Below are 12656 nucleotides of genomic sequence, written 5' to 3'. Positions count from 1 at the left end.
TAAAAGCACAAAAATTAAAGCCGTAGTCATTTCTGGGCAGCAGGATAATGTAGTATGTACTTTCTTACTTAAGCTTTGTTTTTTTCCAAACTATTTACCTGAGTCTTGCATTGCCCATCAGACTAGCCCAGGCTGGGAAGCTTCACACTGCCATCCTCTGCTCTAAGTCTGGCTTTCTTCCACGCCGGAAGCAACCCCTTTCCTATTCCTGTTACCGACCATCCTACTCATTAAACACTCACATCATCTGCTTCACTCCGGGGCTAAGGTTCCAAGGTCAGAATTGTTTACATACACCTTGCTTCTCAGACCGAGCACTCACTCACACACTCAGCCCTGACCCCAGCACTGCACTAAGGGCGGGGAAATTCATCGATGGAGAAGTAGGTGGAGTCCCTGTCCTTAGGAAGAAGACAGGAAACCAATAAACAAATACAATAAACATATACAATGAGGCAAGACAACTGGTCATCCAAGGCCCCTCTAGGGAAGTCGTTTCTGAACTCGCAGCAAAGAACAAGTTGAAGAGTGGAAAGACTTGGGGGAACAAATTGACGAAGCCTGAAGCTGCAGTTTTGCAGACAAAGAGGAGAGCTGTGAGGAGTGGCGTTGAGGCGTGGGTGTGGGTAGGGATTGAGGGTTGCCAAGGGGCAAGAGGCAGCTTCCAGTCTCCTGCGTCAGGCCTGGGTCTAACCACAGAGGTGGCAGAGGTAAATCAGACTTTGGAGCCCGGGGCCCTGGGATCTGTCTTCAAAGTGATTCTGGGATACTAGAAAATTGTATACCTAAAGCAGAGAGACCAACGTGCCAGACCTGTGTTTCATTAGCGGCATCTCAAGTGGTCTGATGGCTGGCAAAGTATGAGAAGAGTTGGTCTCGACCAGTACATTGTACTTCACAAGGGAGTATGGACAGGAGCTAGGCATAATGGGACATACCTGTAATCCACCATACTTGAGACCTAGGAGGATCTCAAATTCAAGGTCAATCTGAGGAGTACAGTGAGACTGTTTCAAAAAACTATCTACACCTAGAGGGGATGGGTACTATGTGATTTTATTTAGTGATAAGAGATAACTGAGGCCGGGCGGTGGTGGCGCATGCCTTTAATCCCAGCACTCGGGAGGCAGAGGCATGTGGATCTCTATGCGTTCAAGGCCAGCCTGGGCTACAGAGTGAGTTCCAGGATAGGCTCCAAAGCTACACAGAGAGACCCTGTCTTGGGAAAAAAATAAAATAAAAAAAGATAACCGAACAACAAAGGATCTGATTATACCATCATTTTTTCTCTGGGATGAAGGAGCCATGATATAGAAGACAAGTGTAGCTATGGTTGAGTACATGGCTCTTCTCCGTGGACTGAATGGTGGCTCTTCTCCGTGGACTGAATGAAGTACGGCCGTGGACCGCCACCTTAGAATCTAGACATGGCTTTACAAAGATTCATCTCGGGGCAATAGATAAGGCATTTTTTTTTTCCTTTTTTTGTCTTTAGTTGTTTTGTTTTTTAAAGAAAGGAAAGTTCCTTATTAAAATAGGTATTTATTTGTGAGTGTGGTGGTTCACACCTTTAATCCCAGGATTCAGAAGACAGAGGTAAGCTTACCTCTGTGAGTTTAGACCAGCCTGGCCTATGTAGTGAGTTCTAGAACAGTCAGAGCTACATAGTGAGATCCTGTCTTGAAAGAGAGAGACAGGCCGGGCGGTGGTGGCGCACGCCTTTAATCCCAGCACTCGGGAGGCAGAGCCAGGCGGATCTCTGTGAGTTCGAGGCCAGCCTGGACTACCAAGTGAGTCCCAGGAAAGGCGCAAAGCTACGCAGAGAAACCCTGTCTCGAAAAACCAAAAAAAAAAAAAAAAGAAAGAGAGAGACAGACAGACAGAGAAAGGAAGGAAGGAAAGAAGGAAGGAAGGGAGGAAGGAAGGAAGAAAGGAAGGAAGAAATGAAGGAAGGGAAAGCTATTTATAAATATTTACTATGCTGGGTTAGTGCTCCACATTTTTAAAAATACATGTATATCTTGGGGCTGCTGCTCAGCAGATAAATACAATTGCCACCAATCCTGAGTTCGATCCCCTGACTCCACTTGGTGAAAGGAAAGAGGTGACCTCTGACCCTCTGACCCTTTGACCTCCACACTCCCGCTCACCTATGCTCACCCACTCTCACCGCCCCTTTCCCAACAATAAATACGTTTTAAAATCGCTCTGCCTTGCCCCCTCGTGAATCTGGCTTCTCCCTTTTTTATGCTCTAGCTTGTGCTGATTTCAGGACAGACCCTGCCTCCTTCCAGTTCTCAGGGAAAAGGCCACAGTGCGGTGCACCTTTGTCTACCCTGCAGGGCTCCCTACTCAAGCACGTCCTTCAGCTGACCTGTGGCCCCTGACGGCCTTGTCCTTGGAGCTGGTGAAGCTGTTATTTCTAGCAGCCCTCTCTAATCCTCGAGTAAACGTTTTGTTTCCTCCAGAGTGTTACAGAAAGACCAAGAGTTAGGAAAGGCCCCATCTCCATCAGCATTCTGCTGTGAAAGGAAGCTAAATGTGGGTCCAACAGGGCCAAGAACAGAAGCAGGGTGGACACCTCCAAGTTTCCCCCATGTTGGTCAAGCCCCCTGACCCACGGACTTTCTCAGCTTTGTGTCACCACTCTTCAAGGAGGGGCAGAAAGGAATGACTCGCTAAATTTTCTCTGAGGGACAAGAACTGTGTTCTTTTGGGGCCTGCATTGTCACTGAGAAGTTTTCTGCGGAAGGAAGGCTCCCAGTTCAGGGCATGGCCTTTGAAGGCGCAGTGTCTGGTCTCACGGCTGGCCCTGCTCTGTGCTGAAGGTGCAGAATGCCAGCGTCTTGCAGCGGCCTCCAGGGTCTCCAGCATTCATCCCTGCTGGAGCAGCAGCTCCTTAAGAAGCAACTTGGAGCCTGGAGGGCTACTCCTGTGGGCAGTCTGCAGGACTGGAGTCAACAGGAGCCAGCTTGGCTTTGTGGCTGATGTTTCCCTGCGCAGCAGACAATGCCCCGGGCAGGGGAGGTGCTGGATATTTGTCATACCAGGACTGAGAAGGCTTTCATGAGCGCCTTCCCTGAGTGTGGCCATACTCCAGTGTCCTTTGCACTCTTCTGGACTCTTCTCTGCACTCTTCCGGCTTACACAGTGACCTCCGCTGTGTCGTGAGCACCAGGGAGCAGTTCTCATGCCTGCCAAGCTGCCTGGCATTGAGAAAGTGTTTAATGGTTTACTAATTGTCTCAGTCTGTTTTCTGTCGCTATAGGAGAATTCCTGAGACCGGGCATTTTATAAAGAAAAAGGGTTGACCTCAAATAATGGCTCAACAGGCTTGGAAGGTGCCCCTCTCTGCCTGGCTGTCAAGGGAGGGCCTCGTGGTAGAAAGGGGAAGTGAGGTCAGGAAGCAGGAGAAAGCTGAGGAAGCCACACTTCTCTCTCTCTCTCTCTCTCTCTCTCTCTCTCTCTCTCTCTCTCTCTCTCTCTCTCTCTCTTTCTGAAACCTGCTTTTGTGCAGCTAACCCATTCTCGAGGGAACTGCACCCATCCCTTCATGAAGGCAAATTCCCCAACACTCCAATGCCTCACAAAGGTCTCAGGCCCCCCAGGATCTCTCAAAACCTTCACGGGGACTGGGTCAACATTTTCGACGAGGACAAACCACTCTCAAACTTCAGCCTAAACTTTTTACTATTTGATGACGGGAGGTGAGAGGTGAGGACAGAGGGAAGCCGGGAGTCAGGAGTGGGAGGGGAGTTGTGGGTAGAATCTGCTCCCTTCAGTGTGAGCATGAGGATCCCTGGTACAGGGCTCGCCTAGCCTGTGAAAGGCCCCGGGCCTGAGCTCTGCACCATAGAACACAGTTCTTTCTGGATTACTTAACGCCCTTCTGCGGGGAGCTAACCTGTTTATGTCTTTGTTGTGATTGAGTCTGAAGCGAACCTGCTAAAGATGATACAAGTTTCTTGCCATAGGAAAGACACAACTTCTGGAATAGGTACTCTCTGGTTGTAAATACCAGGCTTGGAGAGCGGAATCTCAGATTTATTCATATTTGTTAATGTATTATTTGTGTAAAACAATGACTTCCATTTAAACACTTCCATACATGATAGATACGCTCCACTTTGATTCTATTTACCCTCTGTTGCTCTCTTTTGTTCCCGCCTCTCCTCCCATTGATCTCTTTCTGCTTTCATTCATGTCTTTAAGATAAATCTAGATCACTCATGCAAGACAGCTCATACAGTATTTGTCTAAGTCTGGTTTATTTTGCCTAATATGATTATCTACATTTTCATCCATTTTCCTTCGAATGACATTCTTTCATTCTTCTTCATGGTTGAACGGTATTCTATTGAATATATCTACCACATTTTATTTATCCTTTCTCCTAGTCTGAAAAATCCAGGATATAATTCTCTTTAAAAATATATTATTATGTGAGCAAGGGGCTGTGCATGCCGTGGTGAGGTCAAAGGACAACTCTGTGGCGTCAGTTCTTTCCTCCCACCTTTACACGGGTTCTGGGGATTAAACTCAGGTGAGCAGGCTCACACACCAAATGCCTTCACCTGGTGAACCATCTCCCCAGCCTAAATCCTGAATAGAATGATTCTCCGCTGTTTACTCAGCCGCTCCAGACAGATCTTAGAAAAGTGTCAGTTCCCCAGGCCTCGTCTCTTCATCTGTGGGGAGGTGTGGCACTACCGTGTGTCCCTTCCCCTTCGGCAGAGTTAGAGGGACAGCTTTGGAAAGCACAGCCTTGGGGCGGGGGGGGGGGGGGGGGCAGGATGATCCCCACAGAAGGCCTGGCTTCAGGAATCCTGTTGTTTTTGAACATCTCCAGGGAGAACTCCCTTCTGCAGGAAGGTCCTGTCTGGTTCCTCCCGAGGGTACCTCATGCTACCAAGGGCCTTGGTGATGTGTTGGGCAAGCTACTTGGACAGCTTGGGAGGAACTGTAGGAGTCCCCCGTAGGAGAGAGAAGCCCTTAGCTCCCTCTGCCACGGTTGTTGAGATGTGGGAAGGAGACAACACTCAACTGACTGGAAAAAAAAAATCCCTGGAAACTAGAGCGTTGGAATGAGACCTTCAAGTTTTAAGTGCTGGCGAGGCTTTCACATTTGTTAGCCAGGCGACAGGCGCCAAGGGAAACACGCACTGAGTGAGTGGCGGGAGTCTGCAGGCTGCGGCTGCCTCCCCAGGAGCTTTTGCAGCTCCGAACACACTGCTTGTTGGGTTGGTGGAATCTGCTGGAAGTCCCCCAGGGCCCCTTCCCCTTGGGCTTTTTCCCTCAGGTCCTCTTGGAGTCTCACCTGGGCTACTGTGATGGGCAACTGGTAGTTGTGCCCAGGGCTGTATGTAGAAATAAGGTCTTTCCAGGTGGGATCAAGTGAAGAGGAGGTCTAGATGCTGCAACATGGTGGGCGTCCTCACAAGAGAAGTGGATAAACACGAGGAAAGGAGACAGTGTGAAGACAGCAAAGGCTTGCTATGTGCAGGCTGTTGAGGCAGAGGTTGAAAGGCTGTATCTGCAAGCCCTGAGGTGCCGAGCCTTTCAGGCAACAGCAGATGCTAGGACAGGCAGAGTAAATTCTCCCCCAGAGAGGGTACAGCTCTGCCAATGTGACTTCAGACCACAAGTCTCCAAACCAAGACAGACCCTCTGCTGTTTCATCTCCTGTCAGGCTCAGGTGGGCGAGCCGTGGGTGGATATAGCTTGCCATCCCTGAAACATCCTGATTGGTGCTTTTACTGGGGGGGTGGGGCGAAGAGGAGAGCAGGCCCTCAGGAATGAGGTCCTTGCTGGGCTGTTGGAGGATGTCTGTCATATCTGCTTCTGCAATGGCTGCCATCCTGCCCACTGTGGCCACACAATCTTGGACTTCCAGCTCCTGGAACCGCAAACCAAAGGAGTTTGATAAACCTCCAGTCTTACTGTTTCGCATTCTTTTGTCCGAGATCAAGGGTCAGTGTTGGACTGTAAGGGCTTGCCTCACACCCTGACCCCCAAACATGCTTTCAGTTTCCGATAGTCTGTTGTAGCGACGGAAACCAGATCAAGACACCCATCCTGGCAATCTTCTCAGGCCCTGTCATGCCCCCATAACACATCTCTTCAAGGGACCTATACTGTCAGAATCCCCAAATTTCCTAAATGCGAATGCCTCCTCTAAGCACATCCTTGATTTTCCAGGAATGTTCAAATCTAGCTTTGTGCAAATGAGAACGTGTGGATTGCAGTGACTGTTTTTACACAGAGTCGAGACACAGCAGCTGCTCATGCCTGCAAATGTTCCCCTCCCAGTGACAGCAACTTGTAATGACTAGATGGCGTGTAGCCTGAAAATACACAGAAAAAGAGGAGTGTGCCAGCAGGTAAAACCCCACACACACATTTGTAGCTAGCTGGAAGGATCATTTCCTATGGAATGTATCTCTAAATTTGAGTCAGGTCTCTGTGAGTAGGTAATAATTATCACATGCAAAAAGCACCCCTGGACCCTGAAGGAAGATGCTGGAATTAGGGGGAGAAAGGGTTTACCCAAGCCGTCCTGGCTGACCTGGAACCCAGGATCCTACTGCCTCAATCTCCAGCCTTCTGGAATTTCAAGCTTGCACCACCACACCCAGCTGAGCCCCTGTTCTTTCAGTCTCCACTGTGACACTCAGATAGGAAGTTGCTTCCTCAGGCGGGTGTTTAGAGGACAGGTCATTTGCCTGTGGGTCCGAGAGAGGGCTCTTAGCAGGAAAAGTGAATGTCAGACAAGGGCACTGACTTATGACGTAACTCTGAGCCTGAGGCCTAGCCAGGGAGGGACAGGTAGCAGGTTCCTAGGGAAGATGTGTGACAAGGTGATAACAGCTCAGTCTTTAAGACTCTGTAAGTGCTCTGGGGCCAGGCAGGGTTCTGTTGTTGCTTATCAAACGTGTGTCCTTAGGCATTTAGCAAACCTCTCTTTTCGTTAGTCTCCTTATCCACCAAACAGACGCTCCCACTGTACCTCATCATGTGGGTGTTTCAGATTCGAAGAGTTAATTCAAGTAAAGTATCTAGGTTGGTGACATTTTGTGCTACTAAACACATCTTACAGAGTGAGGTGGCTTGTCAAGGATGTTGAGAAATCATTTCCAAAATCAACAGCATAAAACACTCAGGTGCCTGTGGCTGAGACTTGGCTGATGCAGGGCTGGCTTGGCGAGAGAAGGCTCCTCCAAGCAACCTTTTCCTTCTTTCTGAGGCTAGCTGGTCGCAAGATCACATGCAGAAATATGTCATGTCCTGAGACCCAGGCTTGGGACCAGCACACAGCATCTGCCTTCTCTCTGCCAAAGTGAGTTCCTTGATGAAACTTGGAGGCCGCTGTGGGCAAGAAGCCCAGCAAAGGGAAGGGAGGCAGAGAGGGAGAGATGATCCGGTGCTGACTCCTGTGGTAACTTGCTTGTCCTTTAAGAAAGGCTGTGCTGAGAAGCCAGGCTGAGAGGGTGTGTTCTGACCTTGAGTCTTCCAACTGACTTCGGTATCACGTCTGCCCTCAGACTGTAAAGGGTTAAATCTAAGAAAGTGAGGCGCTGGACCTTAGACAAACTTCTATGCAGTCAAACAAGTTCCTTGCTGGTCAGTCTCAGCTCTGGAGACCAGGCAAGTGGACAGATGGGGTGGTACATTCCTGAGAGCCCAGCTTTTGCAGGCCAAGGCATACATTTTGGCAGTTTGAGACCAGCCTAGGCTACATAGCAAGACCTTATTTCAGAAGAACCAAAGGGGAAAAGAGCAATTTAAGTGACTGTTGCTGTGTTAGAATCCTATGTGCTGGAGTCCTCACACAACCTCTTGGAGCAGTGTTTCCTTTCCCTTCCTCCTTTCTGCTGTGCTGGGGATCTGAACCCAGGGCCTAGTGCAAGCTAGGCAAGTCCTCTACCATAGAGTCACCAGCCCAGCCCCCCCCTGAGGAGTTGTTCCTAAGGACTCTTCCCAGCATGCCTTCTGACGACTCTGCTCTTAGGCCATGGTAAACTCCACACTGAGTACTGTGACTGGGATGCTTAGAAATGGCAGGATTTGGGAGGGATGTTATCTTAGTTACCCAAGAGCTGGGCCCAATTACCAATGGGGGAGGGGTCTTAAAGGGACAGTGCGGCGTGCTGTGTAATTAAGCGTTCCCACTCACAGTTTTTGTTTCCTCTTTTGCATTAGTGTGTGTTTAAGGAGAAATCCTCTCCACAACAGAATGCTATTAAAACCCTCCAGTGGAAGCAGCCTGGGCAAGAAGAACACACACCACAAGGCAGTACTGGGAGCCCAGCTGATGGCCTCCTTCTCAGGGACAGGAGCGGCTAGAAAATGCTACCTAATGGATGAGTGTCCTCAAGAGAGCTTAGGTACCCGGACCATCTGCCTGTGCCTTCGTCGTCTCTCTGTCCCAGCCCGGTTCTGCCTGTCCTTGTTCTACCGCGTCAACTGAAAATCAGACAGGAGACCTTCCTTGGTGACCTTCCAACTTCTGTTCCTTTGCTTCCCCCTCCTAACGGTCTCCCTGTGTAACACGGGAATGGCCTGTAAGTAGTGATCCTCCTGTCTCAGTCTTTCGGGTTCTGGGATTGTAGGCATGTATTACTTAACTATACCCTGGAAAACTGTTTATTCTTTAAACAGGAGGTCACTCTGCAGCTGGCCTGGAACTTACAGTGATCCTCCTGTCTCTGCCCTCTGGGTGTTCTAATTACAGGACATTCACCACCATGCTTGGCCCTTGAACTTTTTTTTGTGTGTGCTAACAACCACACTAACAGATGCGACGTTGGGCACACCTGTGTGCACATGGACACACAGGTGAGACCTAAGCTTCAGGAGACAGTCACATTCGAACAGAGCGCTGGGGAGGGCCTGTGGTACTGATGTCGCCACGTCCTGAATCACAAGCCAGGCTGAGAAACCCTGGTGATTTCAAGTGTGTGTGGTGCCTGGTAAGGAAGTAGGGATGAGGCCTCAATAAAACCTTCCAAGACCCACAGACTCCGTGGACGGCAAGTGGCAGCAGTGTAGAAGAAAATGTAGCTGAGGGGCAGAGCAGGGCACGCTCAGGTTGTTTGATTTGGGGCGTGTCACTGGCTTGGGCACTTCAGCTGTTCACCAGTTTCTCCTGTGCAGGATTCTAAGGCTGTTGGGGAAAACCGAAGCTTGCGTTTCCCATTCCTTTGGGCATGAATCCACTGGAGCTTTAAAAGGGGACTCACCTAAATCACTGAATAAGGAACTGGAGACACTTCATCACAGGAGGCTGTGACAGTAGCAGGAGTCTGGAGGGACCAACGGCTTGATGAGGGCTGTCTAAGCTTGTACAATGCAGGATGGGGAAACCAAACCACTGTCGGGTCAACACCCCAGAATGCCCAGGCAGGCTCTCAAGCTAGGGCGGCTCTAGCTCTCCTGTTAGTCCAGCTGGCCGCTGGGTTTCTGTTTGTTGTTGTTGTTGTTGTTGTTGTTTGTTTGTTTTGGCCTGCATGTCTGTGTGAGGGTGTCGGATCCCCTAGAACTGAAGCTGTGGGCTGCCAGAAGAGCAAGCAGTGTTCTTAGCTGCTGAGCCATCTCTCCAGCCCCCAAGTCACTGCTTTTGGGACCTCAGTTTTGCCATCTGTCAAATGGATTTTTGTGACTCACATACAAGATAGACACTTAGAAAAGCCCAAAGTTTGGGATGCAGAAGGAGAACTACAGGCCCATCGGGTCAGCCTTTCTTTTCCTGTTGTGAACATCAGGAATTAGGTGGCCACAGTTACAATCTCCCCCATGTTCACAGGGGCCATCTAGGCCTCCTACCAAAGGGAGCCATGATTATGATCTGTGTGACTCCAGTCTCTCATCCATGCCCTGACAGACTGCTGTGTCAGGATTTAGCTATGCTTCCTGAGGCTGGGTGAGGTCCACTCTGCCTCCAACAGAGAGAGACTTCTGTGGGACTTCCAGCTTTGTGATTTGTGCATCTGCAAAGCCCTCCACAAAAACCGAAATAAACGGTTGATCCCGGAGTTGCCCTCCTGGAGGAAAAGGGAGGGCCCCACACAGAGGAGCGCCTGTTCCTGGGGGTGTCTATAAGGGCTCCTCACATTCAGCACCTCAGTGTCCTGATTCGCAGAGGGCCCAGCCAAGCCAACACATCATCTACCAGTCTATTCAACTTGAGCTCAGATGGATGCAGAAACCCAGGGAAGCCAAATCATATGTTTAAACAGTTGAGAGGAAACCAGACACAGCAAGGATCTAGGGCCCTGGATTTAGCCCGGGTGAATTTTCCTTCTCTGGGATTTCCTGTCCCTTTTCTGGATGTTTCTATCCACCCCATGTTCCTTGGCAGTTGGTTTAAAGGCCATCAGCTCGGCGGTGAAAGAACGTCTTACACAGACTTGGGCTTAGCTGTTAAAATATCAGCCACTGCTGAATTGTGTGGATCCAAAGCTAGGTTTATAGACATAAGCTCTCAGCCTCTGTCAATCTCGTCTTTCAGTGGAAAACGACCAAACTTTAAGACTAAGCTTAAAAAGCGCATACACACCCAACAGGCACTCAGGGGGCAAGCCACAGGGACAGGAGGACTGCTTAGGGAGACAAAAAAAGAGATGGATCCTTAAGGAATGTAAAATAAGTGCTTCCAAAAGAAGGCCTCCTGCAACGTTCTTAGACTGTAGTTAAAATTTAACAATTTTTTAAAATGTAAATTATCTGGCATTTTCAACTGCACAGGACGTGGTGGGGGAGACGAGGAGGAAGGGACAGTGGGTTAGGATTAGATAATTTACTTAGTGCTAAAATTCCAGGACGTTTATGTTGATCTGGGCCTGCATGTTGTTACTCTTGAGCTCAAATCTAAATCGTTATCTTCCTATTACAGTTGAGAGGACATTTTTCTACTCAGTCGTTTTTACAGTTGTAATTTTTAGCCCTCTTTCATCAGACCGAGCTGGCTAGATTGGCACTTCTTAGCACCGAGATGAAAATATCGGCAGGGCCCAGTGGGTCCTATTTTGTTTACTCTAACAGTACAGCCTTTGATCTCAACATATTTCCTGGGGTCTGGACCAGATGACCTCATTCCTGTCTTATCCTCTCCCACTTTTCCGTGGATCTCAGATTGCTGCCTTACGGAGGGTCCCCTTGAAACTCCCTTGACGCTGCTTTCCCCGTTGTTACCCCTCTGTCGTCTGTTTCATCCGGGGTGGAGTGTGTCACTCCTAGCAGAGAGCCCATGGCTTTGTTTTTTCCAACAGAACTGCGAAGTTCGAACAGAGTGGGAGCTCTTTGCCTTTTCTCTTTTAGACTTCTCTTCCTTGACATTCTCAACACGCCAAAAACAATAAGCAAATAACCTACTGCTAGAAGTCTATGTGAACTGCAAATCATCTCAGACTTTCTGTTTGAACGCTTTTAAAAAGCAAATATATAACTTAAAAATGTCGTTGCCTCCTCACGCCCTAACAGCGGTTTATAACTCTGAACTGGGAAGTGAGGATGTGAACAGCCAAAGCCCCAAGCTCGCTTCGGTTTATCTCCAGTAGATCTGCAAGGCCCCTTTTTCCATATCCCTGCCCCCTCCTCGCAGACCCCCTACTTGAGGATCTTTAGGTATTCTTCCGCCAGCATGGGTGGTAACTTCTTTTCCTTCCCAGGTCCCTGTCAATCATCAACTGCTTTTCCAAGGGTGTTTTCCAGGAAGGGAGGCCCTTATTGGGGGAGGAGAGGAAGCAGGACAGGGAAAGGGGTGGAAGGAATCATACAGGAAGAGAAGGGAAAGACAGTGACACAGCGGTCAAGAAGCATAAACAAGTCCTTAAAGTTGGTAAATTTTGGGCCATTGGCACCAGTGAATTTTTAGGGATCTTCACAACTCACATTTTTTTTTTTTAAAAAAAGTCACCAAAGTGAGTATATTTAGTTTTAAAATTTTGTGAACTTAATTGTAGTTCCAGTCTGCAACCACCCTTCTTAGTTCAGCCAACCTGGTTCCAAACTAGCATGCTGTCCTGCAAGGGAAAAGGAGGCTCGGTGGCAGAACCGGAGATGGGCAAGGCACATTTGCATCTTCTGCCGGAACCCACCCACTTGCTCTATGAGTATCAAAGGCCAAGCTTGTTTATCTCTGGGCTCCGCGCTTTCTGGGTTTGGAATGGACTTGGAGAGGAATGGGCAGGTAGTGATCGATACATTAGAATGATAATCAGTCGATACACAGATAGGTCTGGACAAAAGGCAGGAGGAGGGGCACAGAGACACCGGGACCGCGACTCTATCATGGGGGCCTAGGTGTCCTTCGAAAACCTGGCTGAACCCAAAGTTACTATAGTTCGCCTTAACTTGCAGAAAACGCTGTAAGGGAGGTTGGAGGGATAGAGAAAAGCGCCCGCCCCTGCCCCCTCGCGGAAACGGCCTCGCAGCCCCCTGGGAAGCGCGCGGCCAGCGAGACTTGGGGACCCGGGCGGCCTGCGGCAACCTAGGAGCGCGCGGGCCCAGCTGCCGCGCGGTGGCCGGGGATGGTGGCCGAGGCGCTGTCACTGCCTGGCCCCTCGCGGTGGCCGCAGCCCAGGGATCGCCCCGACATCCCCAGGCTTCGAGCGGGAGCCCGGAGCGCTGCCCCAACACTGCATGCGAGACCAGAGAGA

The 12656-nt window shown here is 49.6% G+C and overlaps 1 long non-coding RNA gene across 1 annotated transcript in view; it reads left to right on the top strand.

Moving 5' to 3' along the window:
• Positions 1-1695: 1695 nt before the first annotated feature.
• LOC128104724 (uncharacterized) overlaps positions 1696-12656 on the top strand; it is a 98570-nt gene continuing 87609 nt past the window's right edge. Inside the window, exon 1 of the long non-coding RNA XR_008216079.1 lies at positions 1696-1790. This is a non-coding gene — a long non-coding RNA (uncharacterized LOC128104724). The remainder of the gene's footprint in view (positions 1791-12656) is intronic.

This window comes from Peromyscus californicus, unplaced genomic scaffold (assembly GCF_007827085.1).
Source record: "Peromyscus californicus insignis strain IS unplaced genomic scaffold, ASM782708v3 Scaffold_8__1_contigs__length_139910024, whole genome shotgun sequence".
NCBI classification, from domain to species: domain Eukaryota; kingdom Metazoa; phylum Chordata; class Mammalia; order Rodentia; family Cricetidae; genus Peromyscus; species Peromyscus californicus.
Note: the sequence above shows the minus strand (reverse complement) of the source record. Positions and strands in the feature narration are given on the sequence as shown.